The sequence below is a fragment of the Lagopus leucura genome, unplaced genomic scaffold, assembly GCF_019238085.1.
Source record: "Lagopus leucura isolate 7727_CA_CO unplaced genomic scaffold, USGS_WTPT01 Super-Scaffold_73, whole genome shotgun sequence".
In the NCBI taxonomy this organism is placed as follows: domain Eukaryota; kingdom Metazoa; phylum Chordata; class Aves; order Galliformes; family Phasianidae; genus Lagopus; species Lagopus leucura.
In genome coordinates, this window is record NW_024962252.1 from 43,557,643 (window position 1) to 43,572,260 (window position 14,618).

The window sequence follows — 14,618 nt, forward strand, 5'->3', positions numbered from 1 at the left end:
ACACAGTTTATGTGAAACAAAAGTTGTAATTGAAAGTAACCATTTTCCTAAGACAGATGATGTGCAGGATCTGTGGCAGGTCTCAGCAGGCAGGTGATTAGTGAGAAGAATGGAAAACCCACAGATATGCTGGTGGTAGCGAACTAAGAACCTCTCACTTAATCTTCAGACTGGGGGGAACTCAAAGTGGATGGCATATTTAGCTCTGATGGTTTTTTACTGCTTGGCAGCCAGGAGGCCCAGGAGAAACATCAGCAGCCCTGATTCCTGAGAGTGAGTGTGGATGCAACACATCTGTCAGGTTTTCCATCTCTGTGCTGAGGCATTCTTCAAAGCGGTCAGTTAGCTGCTTGCCTGTCTCTCTGTTATAAATATCTAGGCACTTCCTTAAGAAAAAAAGTATATATTACTGGAAATGTAAGCAAACCTTCACTCTGCGTGTAAGAAATCACATTCCTGATGGAAACTCTTGGCTAGTGGTCACATATAATATGCAGAGAACAGAGAGAATTTTTTAAACCTGAGATAATCATCTCTAAAAAATAAAAATAAAATTCCTCTGTATCATCCAGAATGCCACATGACTCCATCTTTTCTGATTGCTAGGTTACTTCACAGTTTTTTTGTTAATGACATCTCTTTTCTGTGTAAGTATATGGGAACTGCTGAGTCACGGCCTGAACCTCTGATTGATCACCTGAGGCAAGCAATGAGTCAGCCCTGGGAGCACAGGTGAAGGCAATTCACCTGTGCTGCTGGGAGGGGTGGAGCTCAGCTCTACCTCTCCTAGACCCCATTTAACGGCTGACTAGCAGTAGGGAAGTATCTCTTTTTGGAGATCCCTCCCTTTGGGATTTGCTAACAAGCCCAGGATAAGGGTAAGCCCTCTATCTATTCTTTGGTGTAGTAATCTGCTTAGCCAAACTCTCTTGTATGTTTCTTAATTATAACACTTGTTTTTTCATTGATTATGCAGTAAGCAAATTGCCTGGCAGTGTCAGTCATGGACCAAGATGTTTCCTGCTAATGTCTGTAAGGTCTGTATAAGCACAGGATGAGAAGATAGTCCTGTGCATTATTTAAAGTCTGAAGGGAAAAAAAAAATCCCTAAAGGCTAAGGAATATAAGATAACTCTAATGTTAGAAGGTGGTTGTTTTTTTTAGAATGTTTTAATTCAGCGTCTGTGTGCTTTTCCCTATTTCCTGTATTTCACTTTGGATTTGGTTAGCAGGCTGCTTTTGCTTTCATTTTTTAAATGTTTTTTTTTTTTTGTCTGGTTTGGTGTTGTTTTTTTAGTATTTGGGGGTTTAATACTCTGCAGTACTGCATTTATTTCCCTTTGTTTTACAGATACGTATTTACAATCACACTAAGTTTTAACAAAGAGCTGGGAGGCAGAGGTTTCCCAAAACCAGTATTTCCTCGTGGTTTGTGACTTGTAATTTCTATCCAATCCTAGACAATAACCATTTTCTGCCCAGGCGGAAATACTTAATATCTTCCATGCAAAGATACCACACTTTTGGAAGAGAATAGCTTATTTAGGAATTAATTTCCCACACAGAGGATTTGGTAAAAGCCCAGCTTACCTTCTCACACCGTGTCTTAAAAATACAAAGGCTCACTAGCTTCAGGGGGTGGTTCTGTTGCCAGCAAGGATTCTCCAGCAAGGATTGCAGTAAACGCTGCACTAATAAAGTGGATAGTTTGCTTCCCTCCCCCCCACCACTTTACATTTCCATCCTTGTGGCTTTTAAAGTAACTTCTCTCCAACATGCAAGGTGTTAATTTTTTGTGTATTCCAATTTCTCCACAGAACTGAGTGAAATGAAGTATGCAGGATGGATATTGTGTGATATATTCCACTGTTGATTTCCAGTGCAAGCAGTTACATTTGCTGATAACAAAATGCATTTATCTTCAGTGGCATTTTAGATTGCTCCACAACCTGCTGCGTATTCTAATGAAACCTGTATCGCTACCAATTAGACACCTGCAGAAGAAGTGGCTATGCAAATACCTTGCCCCCCAAATGCTATTTTCCTTCTCTCATTAAGCTTTCAAACTAAACTGTATCACAGTTAATGGCTGAAAACTTTCCCCTCAAATTTCAGTGTTGCATGGAATTTAGCCAAACATCTCCCACTGGTTTTAATTGGAGCTGTGTAACTGCAAGTCTCTGAAAATGGATTTTCCTCATTTCTCCTATGCCTAACCTAACCCTGCACCTGACCGTGTTCTTTTTCTTGCAGACATGCACAGAAATAACTCTCTTCTCTCCTCTGGCCCCCCATCCTCCCACTGTCCAATGCCTTGACGAAGTATTGTGGTGGGCTTGGCAAACTGCAGATTATTGTTATGCTTTTCATCACTGGAGGTCCTTGAGTTCAAATATGAGTAGATGTATGCTTAGCCAGTGAATGTTTGTTTACAGCAAGCATGACTTACAAGGTAGAGAATGAATAACAGATATCTCACTTAGGAGTTTATATTTCCATCGAGGTGTTCCAGTGATATTATAAACCATGAGAGAAAAGCAAAGATGATTTATAAGCTTGCCAAAAGTCCCAAGATAGAACTATATCTTCATAATTCACACTCACCAGTTTGTTTCATGTGAATCTCAGGACCTGTTTTAAGCTCTGCCTGGGATACATTTCCCATCTTGCTCTCACAACTGTTGCATTAACCTTTTATCTGCTCCTGGCTCCTGCTGTTTCTGCCCCATATTCCAATTTGTCTGGCTACTGCTCTAGTTGCTTTCATCTCCTTCTCCAGGGTGCTCTCTGCTGAATGCCTTGGCAGGAGCTGTAAGCATTACCCCATATCTTTTAATTACACATGCAAGCATATTTCTGAAAGCAAGCTGTGTGTTTGTAAGTCAAAATTGGATTCTGAGATGCCTAAACAGTTTGTGCTTACAAGTGAGGATAAAAACATGATCATCTCTGCGAATGTGGACAGCACAGATTTGGTAGTAGGCTTTAGATTCTTGTGTGCTTTTGGCCATATAGTTTTAAGCAAATTTTGAAGAAAAATTTCTCAAGAACAGCTAAACAGAAATTTAAAGCTGATTAATGAAGTTAGTAGAAGGGAAGCTATCAATTATTTTGCTGCACTTTGGGCTGGTGTCACTTAAACAAGATCCTTTTTACATGTCAGTAGATTTAATGTGCCATAGAAAAGCCATTAGTGATCTGAGGAAAGAACACATGGATCTCCAAGTTTGACAGTTGCAGCCACGAAAGTGAAAGCAAGTGGGTCACTTCATTTCTGTCTACCTGCATTTATAATAGAGGTTGAACATAGCTGTGTCCTATGCTTTTTTCTTGGATGATTTCAGTAGTGCCAGTTGTAAGAACACCTTTGGTTACTGTGAGGAGTCATTGTCTTATTTTCACGCTCATTGTTGCATGAAAATGAAATTGTCTAAAATAAAATTTGGTAAACATAGGTATTTCTGAAAGTTTTTTTTTTTTTAAAAAAAAAGAGGAGCTAATGATTTTTAGCTTTGCATTCAAATCCATGCTTGAGATTTTGCTTTTCATATTCTCACTGGTAAGTAATTGGTAAAAAGGAAAAAAAAAAACTTTCCAGTTCGAGAAGCATTTAAAATATAGAATGCTTGTATGAGAAGTTTGGGTAGAAGTATTAGTATGAAAGAAACATTGGCAATGTTGTCTTTCTAGCTATCTCTAAAATGGCAAGAAATTTGCACAGTAATGTTAACTGCAAATATTGCTTTTAGCACAGTTCAACATAGCTGGATATAAAGCAAGCATTTACAGTGTGAGCTTATCTTTATCACAGACACCCTGGCCCAAGGGGGAGGCTCTGTAAAAAGGAATGTCAAATGACTGCTTAGTGAATAAAGTTTGCTTCTATTCTCTGGATGGGTTTTTGGTATTTCTTCTGTTAGCATGCAGTAACACCTGTCTAGGTGACAGAAAACATTTGAGTTTTCTTTATTTGCTTTCTCTTACAAAACCTACAGTATAAAATTGTGCAATTATTTTGTGTCTTCAGATAATAAATGTTTTAGATACTGTAGGAAACCTTATTGCTAACCTGCTTACCTTGAATATTTCCTTGACAGCACATAAGATTCCTTTGAATCATAAACAGGCACTGTTGTCTATCTTAGAATGAAGTACTAGTTGTTATTGATTAAAGTATGTTTCTGTTGTTAATTCAAAATTGAGGAAGATATATATATTCCTTTTAATCTAGTTTTCTATGTAGTTTGCATGAAAAGATAAGAGGGGTTTGAAATATTAGTCTGGATTTCTATTTCTATAAGATTGATTGAAAATGTTTGTCCTCTTCAGTTCCATTCACAGAGAACTCGGGTAAAATGTCACAATCCTGGTCAAAAAAAAACAAGCACAATGAATGAAGAGTTTTCCTATACATAAAGATGGTCAGCACCCAGAACCCACTAAAACAAGTGAACTGCACTCCTTCGTACCAGCAGTTTCAGTTTCTTTCAGCTGTTAGCACAGGGTGATTCAAGTTCCTGTAAACTGCGACTCTACTAGTTACATTTTGTATTATTTGTTTGCTTGTTTTTTTTTTTTTTTTCTGAGTTTCTAGAGTTGATTCATCATTTCTATCATATGAACATGCTAATGAAAGATCTCAAAGCCAGTAGTTGAAAACAGTTCAATGACAACACTCAGATTTGTTAAACATTTGAAGGCGTGACACGTTCTACTCAAAGTTTGATAAACTACCAAAGGGAAACATTTAATTTTGTTAATTCTTTTAATCCTAATCCTTGTTTTCTGAGACACAGATTCAAGTTTGAAGTTGAAAGCCAACCCACATGCAAGGGGTCCTTGCTGGACCTTTTCTCTCACAGTCATTCAGTATTATTCTTAAGCCAATATCTGTTTCTTCTGTGAGAAACTGCAGAGAGCACCAATGGAGGGGAGTGCTTTCCAACCTTCTTCCCAAAATACTTAGTTAAAAGTTCTGCTGGTGTCCTTTTGGGCTACCTAGGATACCATGAACCTGTTAGCAGCCATCAGAATACTAGGACTTGTATGACCAATGATAAGAGATTGGCATGCTTGGATGGCTGTTCATTTTACTTACCTTAAAAATCTATCTATGACCCTTTGTGTGTTAACTGGCTGAGAAGGGAGCTGAGGAATAATCTAAAATCTGTCTGTTGGAAGGCCAAAATCAGGTGGACTGCACCCTAACCTTTGTTGGTGGGTTTATATAGCAACTGGAATTTGAGAAACACTTTGTGCTGACCCCATACAGCCAATGCTACTTTATCTTGTTTTGTTTTGTGGAAAAACTGAAGGATTGTTTTGACAATATGATATTGATCTGGATGAATCGCAACCAGTAAGTATTATAGGCTACTCAGTGGCTAGGTTATTAGAAAAATAAATTGGGAACTATCCTACTGGTAAATAGCCATTATTTACAGTGATGGGTAGAAAAGAATTGTATATGTGTCGTGTATCTTTCATTTGCAAATGCAAAGAGACCTTTTCTAATATTATAAATTTCATTTATTGATCAGAGACCATGATAAAGTGATTTATTTTGGAGTGCACTTTGTCTCAGCCCTTTCTTTTAAATTAAGAATCTATTTTACATTACATAACCCAGCATAATAACTATGTCCCCATTTGTGTGCAAGCAAGTCAGTTTTCTCTCTTCTGTTCCAACACAACTGACTTGGCAGCCCTCCTGATTAAGAGAAAAATAATCTATTTTTGTCTTTCTCTCACTGATCTTTGCATTCAGGTATGGTAAACTTATATTGTTTCCTATTAGGGCTTATGCTACAGGCAATTCTGACATTTGCATTTGCACATCATGTGCATTTTGAAATACAGAAGTGACAGCTTATCTCCTTGTTGAAAGCAGGTTTTTGTAATGGTATTGCCCTGAAGTTTCTTTGTTTGTTTTTTTTCTTTGCTTTGTTTCTGCTGAAAGATCTTGCAGTCTGCTGGGAAGATTTTCTTTGCATGTTATAGAAGGAAAAAAGCATAAGTCCCACAGAGGGACAGTAGTTGGTACAGAGCAAAACTGACTGACAGTGTGCTAGGCATTGATGAGAGATTCAAGCCTTTGAGTTCACAACAATAAAAATATACCAAGGTAGCCACCGATTCCCTGCAGGAGAATTTGCCCTTTCCAAACACACCTTCCGTGTTGTGTTAATGGAGGGATGACAGGGTTTGAAAATTCAACTGCTCATCCTTAAACAAAGTGAAAAAAGGTTGTGATGGAGAAATACACAGAATTCAGTACGCAAAAAGATGTTTCCAAACTGTGACATGTATAGCTCTGGTCTCCCTTGTAAATAGCAATAATGAAAAGCATCTGGCTATGTATGTGCATTTGCCTGTCTTGGTACTAGGCAAATGCCACCTCAGAGATAATGACACATGAACAGCTGACAGAATTAGAAGTGGATAGAGGAAAAGGGGTGAGTTTGGGTTTGTGGAAAGTAGAGAAAGAGTGGGAATACAGAAAATGACACTAGTACAAAGGAGAAAGAAAGATGTTAAGATAAAAAGATCCATAGGCATAACAATCTATGTGCTGTTATTTTCTTGAGGTTATTTTTAATGCAAAGCTGTCTAAAAATTCAATATCTGCAATGTAAAAGCTTGGAAGCTAGATCAATACAAATCACTGCTGTTCAGGTCTGCCTAAAATTCTCACTGAACGACAAGAAGAATCTGAACCTGAGCAGGATGTATTTCCTGCTTTGGCACAGTTATAGGGAAGTACCAGGGAACAGAATTAATAAGTGAGCACAGGGTTGAACTGGAAAAAAGAAGAACTTACTGAATGAACTGATGACAAATCTTATGATTATACTGTATCAAGAGTAAAATTGCATCTCGGTACTGCAGAAAGATGTTGAGGACAACACTGAGGTAAAGGGCAGCACAATATCTTGTGTGTCAGACTGTGTATTTCAAGCCCTTCCTCCTCTGTCAAGTGCATATGTACAGAGGAATTTTCTTCTCATTTCCAAACAAGAATGCAATTGTTATCTCAGAACTCAGTAACCTGACTGGCAGGTTCGGAAGCTCAGTTATACATTCCTTCCCTCCTCCCCCAGCTAGAAAATGGGGTCGTGTCAGTACCCAGAGAGAGTTTATGAAGCAGTAAATTCATTATTGCCTTCAACAGACGGTTGCAGATACCCTTTAATAGGAATGAGATTAAGACTGAGAAAACCACAGCTTTTCTATGGATTATATATATCATTGAATGTTTGACTCTTTCAGAGTAATCGATACAGTTTAATTTTTGTTTGGTTTGCTGTTTATAATATTACTTTAAAAAAATAGCATGAATGTAGCACTCAGAAAGTGTTTCATGTTTCTAATTTACAGTTCAATGCAGGTTGTATCTAATCTTCAGTCTACAAATCTCCTCCTCCAGGTTTTATGAATGTACACATTCAAGAGAACAGAGAAGTAATTCATTGTACTGATCCAGTCCCTGGCCTTGCATCAACAGTTAAGAGCAACTTCCATAACATATTTGCCCACCCTCCCCCCCATATATTCCATAAAGCAGATCTGTGGGTACTGGTGGAAACCATCCATAAGGGATGAAGGAAAAAAAAAAAATCACCTTTTTTGCATTTTAACAAATGCAAGAAAGGAGTGAAGCAGAATAATGAGAAAATATTAGGACACTCTTAGAAATGTTCTCTTCTACAGAAGAGTATGTGACGTCCTGTTTTTAAATAGTACTTTGAGATTTTCAGTGTGTGTAACTAAATGGCACATCTGTACAGGACCAAGAAGAAAAAGGAAAACCTGAGGTGTTATTGTTATACAGGCAAATCTGTAGTTCAGGGTGTAAGGGTGTAAGTGGCAGATGCTGACATCTACATGCATCAAATCACCATGTTTCCAGTTCCTTCTGACTGATATTGTTCTCATTAAAATAAAAAAAGGCTTCCAGAAGATAACATCGGCCTTATGGAGAATTTTGCTTCCTCCTGTAAAAAGGTTTACAGATATTTATCAGTATCTCCATTCCCTTGTTTCCTGTTCTTCCCTGTGGAGGAGAAGAGGTTGACTGCTACCACTTACTTACTGCTTTCCTCTATGGAACTGCACCTTTATAAGCAGACTGTATTTTTGCAGTGTTGTTTGAAATAAAAAAATAAAAAAATACTGTATCCTTCTTGGAACAGAGAAGTGAAAGAAATATAAGTATTACTTAAAATAAAGAAATAAATAAATTGGTTTGTTTTGTTTTTCCCCGAGTTGTTAATTTTTTTTTTTTATTTTTATTTTTATTTTTATTTTTTTTACCAGATCTTACCAATCATTTGCTTGGCCAATGCCAAGATATCTGGATCCAAAATCCAGGTAGCATCACATCTGCTTAGTTCCTTAGCTTCCTTGCACTCCTGTAATGGTAGAGTTTAAGTAAATACTATACAATGTGGAAAGACTCTCTTCTCAGAGCATGCAATAGTTGCTTTAATTTTATAATCTATGTACTCTTGCGTAGAATTTGAATGCTATAGGGAGCATCGAAGTGAGTGTGTATGCCAGGAGTGAGCATGTCAGATGTTGTACAAAATGCTTAAAGGCACATCCAAAATTGTATTGGTTATAGATCTGTAAATGAAATATACTGTCAGAAAAACTAAACCAAGTTTGTTTTGTCTAATGAAATAGCATGCTAGGGAATTATGTGAACATTTATTTAAATTTCCCTGGAAAGCAGCTCTTATCACTTGAATACCCAGGCTACAGCTCAACAGTACTTGTTTATAGCCACAAAACCTAGTCTATAAACAAGCACAACACTGTGTGATGTTACACTGTCTTTATTTTACTTTGATTAGGACAAACAGCCAAATCAGTCCCACTTCTTATATTTGCAAAACAACCAGACTGTTAATTAATGTGGCACTATTTTGCAAGGGATAAGGACAAACTGTGCAAAGCAGGTTCCTCCAGCACCCTTTCTTTCCTTTGATCATTACTTCTTTTATGTTGTTTTCAGCCAGAAGAGCACCACATGACCTTTGAGAAATGCCAGGAAAACATTATTTTCTCTGCAATGCTCCAGTTTGCAGGCATTGTACAGCCTTATCCTGCACCCTGCTCAGTTGCTCTGGGACCAGTTGCTCAGCAGTCTTTGGCCATGCCCTCAAAGAAGCTGTGCACCCCCCTTAGCAGAGCAGCAGGGTGTGAGGGGGCAGAAGGTGAAGTTGTCTTCTTTCCAGCCTCTTTGCGTCTCTTCTGGTCATTGGAATACAGACAAAATGCAGACAAAGCAACAGCTCTGCAGAGCTGTTTTTCCTGCACTCCAGGGAAAATTGTGAGTTTAACAGTAATGAGAAAGAAATTTTTTTTGCCTTTCTATTAGGAGTAGAGTCTCAGCTGGATTAGGTAACAGAAGAATATATCCTTCATTGCTCTGTACAGCTATGCGTAGTTTAAAACAGGCAAAGCCTCTGGTTTAACAAAATACAAAATGGAAAGAAATCACAGTATTAACGAGAATTGAGTTGTGACTATGCCAGTGGGATACACAAAAGAGCTCTTACTTGCTTACGTGTTTAGTTACTTTCTGATAAGTATGTTTTCTGCTCTGCATTTTGCAGCTTTTTTTGTATGGGTCAGTATTCCATGACTCAGTGGGAATGAATGCTGTGCTTCATCTATGGGCAGCTATGCCAGTGAGAGGATTTGAGCGTACCAGGCAGATGTTTTATTCACTAAGGCTAAAAAGCTTTTTTCTGTAGAGTTAGGTATTTAATATTGAATGATGGTCACAGTATCTTTCAATCTTTTTTTCTTTTTGGTTATCAAGGAAACATCATATCTATCTCTTAGGCAGAGGAGAAATACTAAATTGTATTTCACAAAAACTTCCAGAGCAAGCAATGCAATTATATTTGGACATTATGAAAGTTCAGTAACCTTTTTCTTCTTTTTTCTTTCTTTTTTTTTTTTGCCATCCGATTGATTTAAACCCTGTCCAATGAACGTGACACCATATGATGTGCTTCAGAGTTAGGACTAGTCTTTAGGTACTATTATAGAATGATTTCTTTGGGAAAACTGTAATGGTAAAACAGTATTTGCTGTCTGTCTGCATGTAAATTCTTGCACGTAGATATTGGGCTTGGTTCAGGATCTTTGAAACACCTGTTTTATTTGTTCAAGTCTTGTATGAAGAGCCCTAACTATCAGAACAAATGAAGTAGAAAAAGGAAAGGATATGGATGTATACATATAATAATATGAATATATATATAATAATATGAATAATAATAATAACAATAAAAAGGATCTTTACTGTTTGACCAAGTTTGCAATTGATATAAGGAAGTGCAAACATTTCACTTAGACTGATACTGGCAATTATCATATCTGGATGTTTTAAGCCCCTGATTTAATTAAAAATTTTGCAGCAGTATGTAAATTATTATATTTCTTTTAAAAAAAATGCTCTATGTACTTTGCAGTTACTGCACGTACACCAGATGATTTCATCCATCTCTCCATCACCTGTATTTGTCTATGGGGAAAAACACAGTGATAACATCAGCAATTTGAAGTGATTGTCATTTAAGTTTGAGTTGGATTAAAGTTCATTTTATGGGTGATATGTGCCTGGAGCTCTTCTTGTTACATTGACAGCAGCCTTAACTTTTCTGGTTGCTTGGATTAGAGGAAGGAGCAGGTGCAGGGGCACAAAGGCAGACAGATCATAGGGTTTGTGCCCTCCTCTGCCTTCCTTCTTCCACTTCCCCAGGACATGAACCAACAGCCTCAGCCAGAAGAAAGCACTGAATATTTCTTTCTGTCTGTGATACCAAAAGCACCTGATCTACATAGTACCTTTCTAAGCTGCTATAGTGAAATTCTACTTATAGTTTCTAGCTGTGTTAGCTCAAAAGTCAGACCTCTGGGAGCTTTGGCTCTGCAGTGGGCAGCTAAGCAACGCTCAAGATGAAATACCAGCTTTCTAACTGGAATGGGATCTGCTCTCTTAGCACTCACTCAACAGCAAGCTCTTTGAAGAGCACTTTTTGCCCAGATGTGATTCCTGAGACTCTAGTGGAATAATGTTAGTGGCTCAAGAGACTAGAAAAGTTGTTGGAATAGATATATGTTGCAGACAAAAGGTACTGAATTTTCTTAGCTGACTAAAGATCTTTGTAAAAAAATCTTTATATATTAAATAATATACTGAGCCAAAAATTATCTAAAATCTATATAAATCATAGAGTCCTGTACAAATAAAATAATTTATGCAGGTATTTCTGTGAATAGAATCAATAGCTGTCTGCATATATCCTAGCTTTTTCAATAGGAGAGAATGTTTCATTATTTAGAAAGTTATTGTTGGTTAAGCATCTGGTCATCAAATAATATATTATTGTGACTCTTATTTCCATTTAGGAAGAAGATGGTATTCTGTATGTAAATATCATGCATTTTCAAACAATTCAGCAATATATTTTCAGCAATATATTTTTAGGGATTTTTTTTTTTTTTTTTATTAGAGTGGAAAATAAGACCTTTAGCTATCTTTGAAAATGTCAGCAAAAATCTGGCATATGAAGTCACATTTCTCCTGCACAAGTTATCTGTAACACTTGGAGATTTAAAAATCTCTTATTGAGGTGAGTTAATTCATTTTTATCAAGCAAGAATAAGTTTATGTGGAAGAAGTAGTTGAAGAATTTCTAGACATACTTGTGAAAAAACTATCAGTTCTGCACTCAATTGCTTAAACAGCTGTATGTTTTTCTTTGATAATTTTCTTATTAATGTTCACAGTGCTTAGAGCTCTGATGAAATAGTAGAAAGGCTCTCATGATCTCATGCTAATATTTGAGTAAATTTTCCTTCATGTAGTTACAGAATTCCAGCAAAACCTGTCTGGATGAGGATGTGTTTTCAGAAACTGAGAGGGGAAGAAAGTTCATTGTTGTGTCCAAATAGCCTACAAAAAGAATTGGGTTGTAGTTTGGAAGCTGTGGATCTGAACTCAAAGTTGGAAGGAGCACTTTGGTCTTCATCATGACTCTTGTAATTTGGCAAATATCTCTAAATCCAGAAGATAAATGTCTTCATAGTATTTGTAGCTGTACAGGAATGGAGGGCACCTTTCCCATAGCCCGTGTTTGGCTAACTGAGCTACATGGAGCACTGTGAGGCTGCAGCTGAATGGCTAACCAAGCTAGTTAAGACCGGCTCTCATCTGTCTGCCTCTATGATATGCCCTTGGAGGACATAGAAACCTTTTAAATCTCTCTCTTCTTTGAAGCCAGTAGCAAAACTCCAGCTGATTTCCATGTAGAGGGACTCACATCCGGTTTAATTTTATCTTGGCATCACCTCTTGACACCTGCACTGACTGCATTTTGTCAGATCATATATTGTAACAACTTTTTGCTTGATGGTTAATAGCTATGGAAAGATTTACATATGATGTATTTCAGCATGACATATTTCTCATTCAAGGTTGTCATGTCTATGCGGTATAACACAGCAGGAAGCAAGAGCAGTAAGTCCTGTTATTGTAAGCCAGAGCTCAGCACTTCAGTCCCAGTGAGAGGTGGGCAGTAATTTAGTAAGTGTCTGTTATTTCCAGGAAAAAATGTGTGCTTATCGTACTTGGAGAGTTTATACATTTCCCAGAGAGGAGTATAACTGTCCCAGGTGATGCAACATGCCACACGTCTCCTTGGAGACTGGGGTTATCCTGTGTGAACATCCCAGCTCACCTGGGCATTAAGGCACATATTGCTGTGTAGAAGTTTACCTTTTACCTTCCACTGCCTAGGTAAGATCTTTTCAATACTCCTACAAATGTTTAATTGAAGAATTGCAGCATTATGTCAAGGAGAGCTTGAATCACTTTCTGCTACTTTTAGTGAGAGTCTTGAATTATGTTCTGAAAAATAATATTTATTAGATTCAATATAACCAATTACTCTGCTTTATGTTGAATTGGAGATATTAATTAACGACATATTGAAAATAACTCTGAGAGTATGGAGACAGAGTGACACTCAGAAAATCTTGCAGGGAAAAGTAGGCAGAATAAACCTGTGGGCACACTGTTCAAAAGACAAAACAGTCTTGGAAGGCTGGAAGGTGCTCTGAATGTGTTTTGGGATTGCTGAAAGTATGAGGCTGAAAAGGAGAAAGTAGAAGTAGAAAAATGGAAGATAATCTTTATGTTTGTCTCTGACAAATAACATGAAAGGTCTTTAAAAATATTTGTTGAAGAGGGTTATTTATTTATGAATTTTTAATCTCAGGTCTGTGCCATTGATGTGTGTTTTGATGTCTACTCTTTCTCTTAAAAGGTTCAAACTGTCAGCAATGCATCTATTTCTATGTTCCTCTAACTTATACAGTGTGTAATCAATAGTGGAGTCTGTGGCTGATATTCTGTGCTCTTCCACATCTAAAAGTAATGAGAAACTATTTTATGGACACAAATATCTTTTGACTGCTAACACTAGAAAAAGAAGATTTTCATTGAAGCTGATAGATTCCAAAAAAATAGTGAAACTGTTGTTAAGAATAATATTAATTCCACTAGCATTCATAAAGATATCTTATTAACAACTTTAAGTGTAGTAAAATATACCATAAATTATTTTGCAATGCTTATCTATCTGATATGGGCAGACCTGGTCTAGTAATAGTAGGGAGGTTGGTGGCCCTGCCTGTAGCAGTGGGGTTAGAACTTGATGATCCTTGAGGTCCCTTCCAACCTGGGCCATTCTGTGATTCTATGAAGACTACTTTCAGACTCACTGTGCTGAACTGCATCTACAGCCAGGTGAACATGTTCCAGAGTCTCACTTTGCCCAGATTAGTTTGGGGTTGTATTTCTTTGTTGTTGGGTTTGGTGCTTTTTTGTTGTTGTTTTTGTTTTTTTTTCCAATTGTTCTGCACTCCAGAATTAGAGCAGGATACTTAGAAACTATCCCCAATAATCTTTTTCTATCAAGTGCCACAGTAGTGTCCATTTCTGTGTTGAACAAAATGAATAGCTACTGATGTACTTTAACATGTACAGCTGCATCTGCTCAGAAAATAAGGTAGTGTTAGGAAATTTTACAGGAAAAATATATTTAATTATCTCACTTCTACTATGGAATTCACCAGGCTCAATTGCTGTAAAGTGTATTTAATGCTATTTTAAAAGATAAAAACAGTGTGTATGGAGGAAGATTTACATTTAAATCATATTTCAATCAACGTTAAGGGTGCTGTTTACACAGTAATAGTATATGTTATCTCATTAAATATGCAGAATGTTTTGCGTTGCAGAAGGGATCTGGATTGTACTTTCAATTTCCAAGCAAATTAAACTTGCTGTCAGAAAGCACATAGTAGTTGGATACAGTGGGATCTGTGGAAACCATTTTAAACAATTTATGCTTGTACTTAAAAGTTGGGTGAAATGGATTTTGGATAAATTCTCAGTGACATGTTTAGATTCCTCTTACAAGGCGAAAAAGAATCCTCATCTCTTATAGGCAAGGGATATTTCCTCTCTTTTTGATCTTATATTAAGGTCTATGCTTTTATCTTCCATGAATTGAAAGGGCTGGAGATCCCATGCT

At 37.1% G+C, this 14,618-nt stretch overlaps 1 protein-coding gene and 1 long non-coding RNA gene across 3 annotated transcripts in view; both read left to right on the forward strand.

Moving 5' to 3' along the window:
• Positions 1-14,618, forward strand: part of NKAIN2 (sodium/potassium transporting ATPase interacting 2) — a 502,256-nt gene that overhangs the window by 361,369 nt on the left and 126,269 nt on the right. The window lies entirely within an intron of this gene.
• Positions 842-2,098, forward strand: LOC122188249. Its single transcript, XR_006181533.1, has 3 exons — positions 842-878; positions 977-1,037; positions 1,818-2,098. It is a non-coding gene; the product is annotated as an uncharacterized LOC122188249 (long non-coding RNA).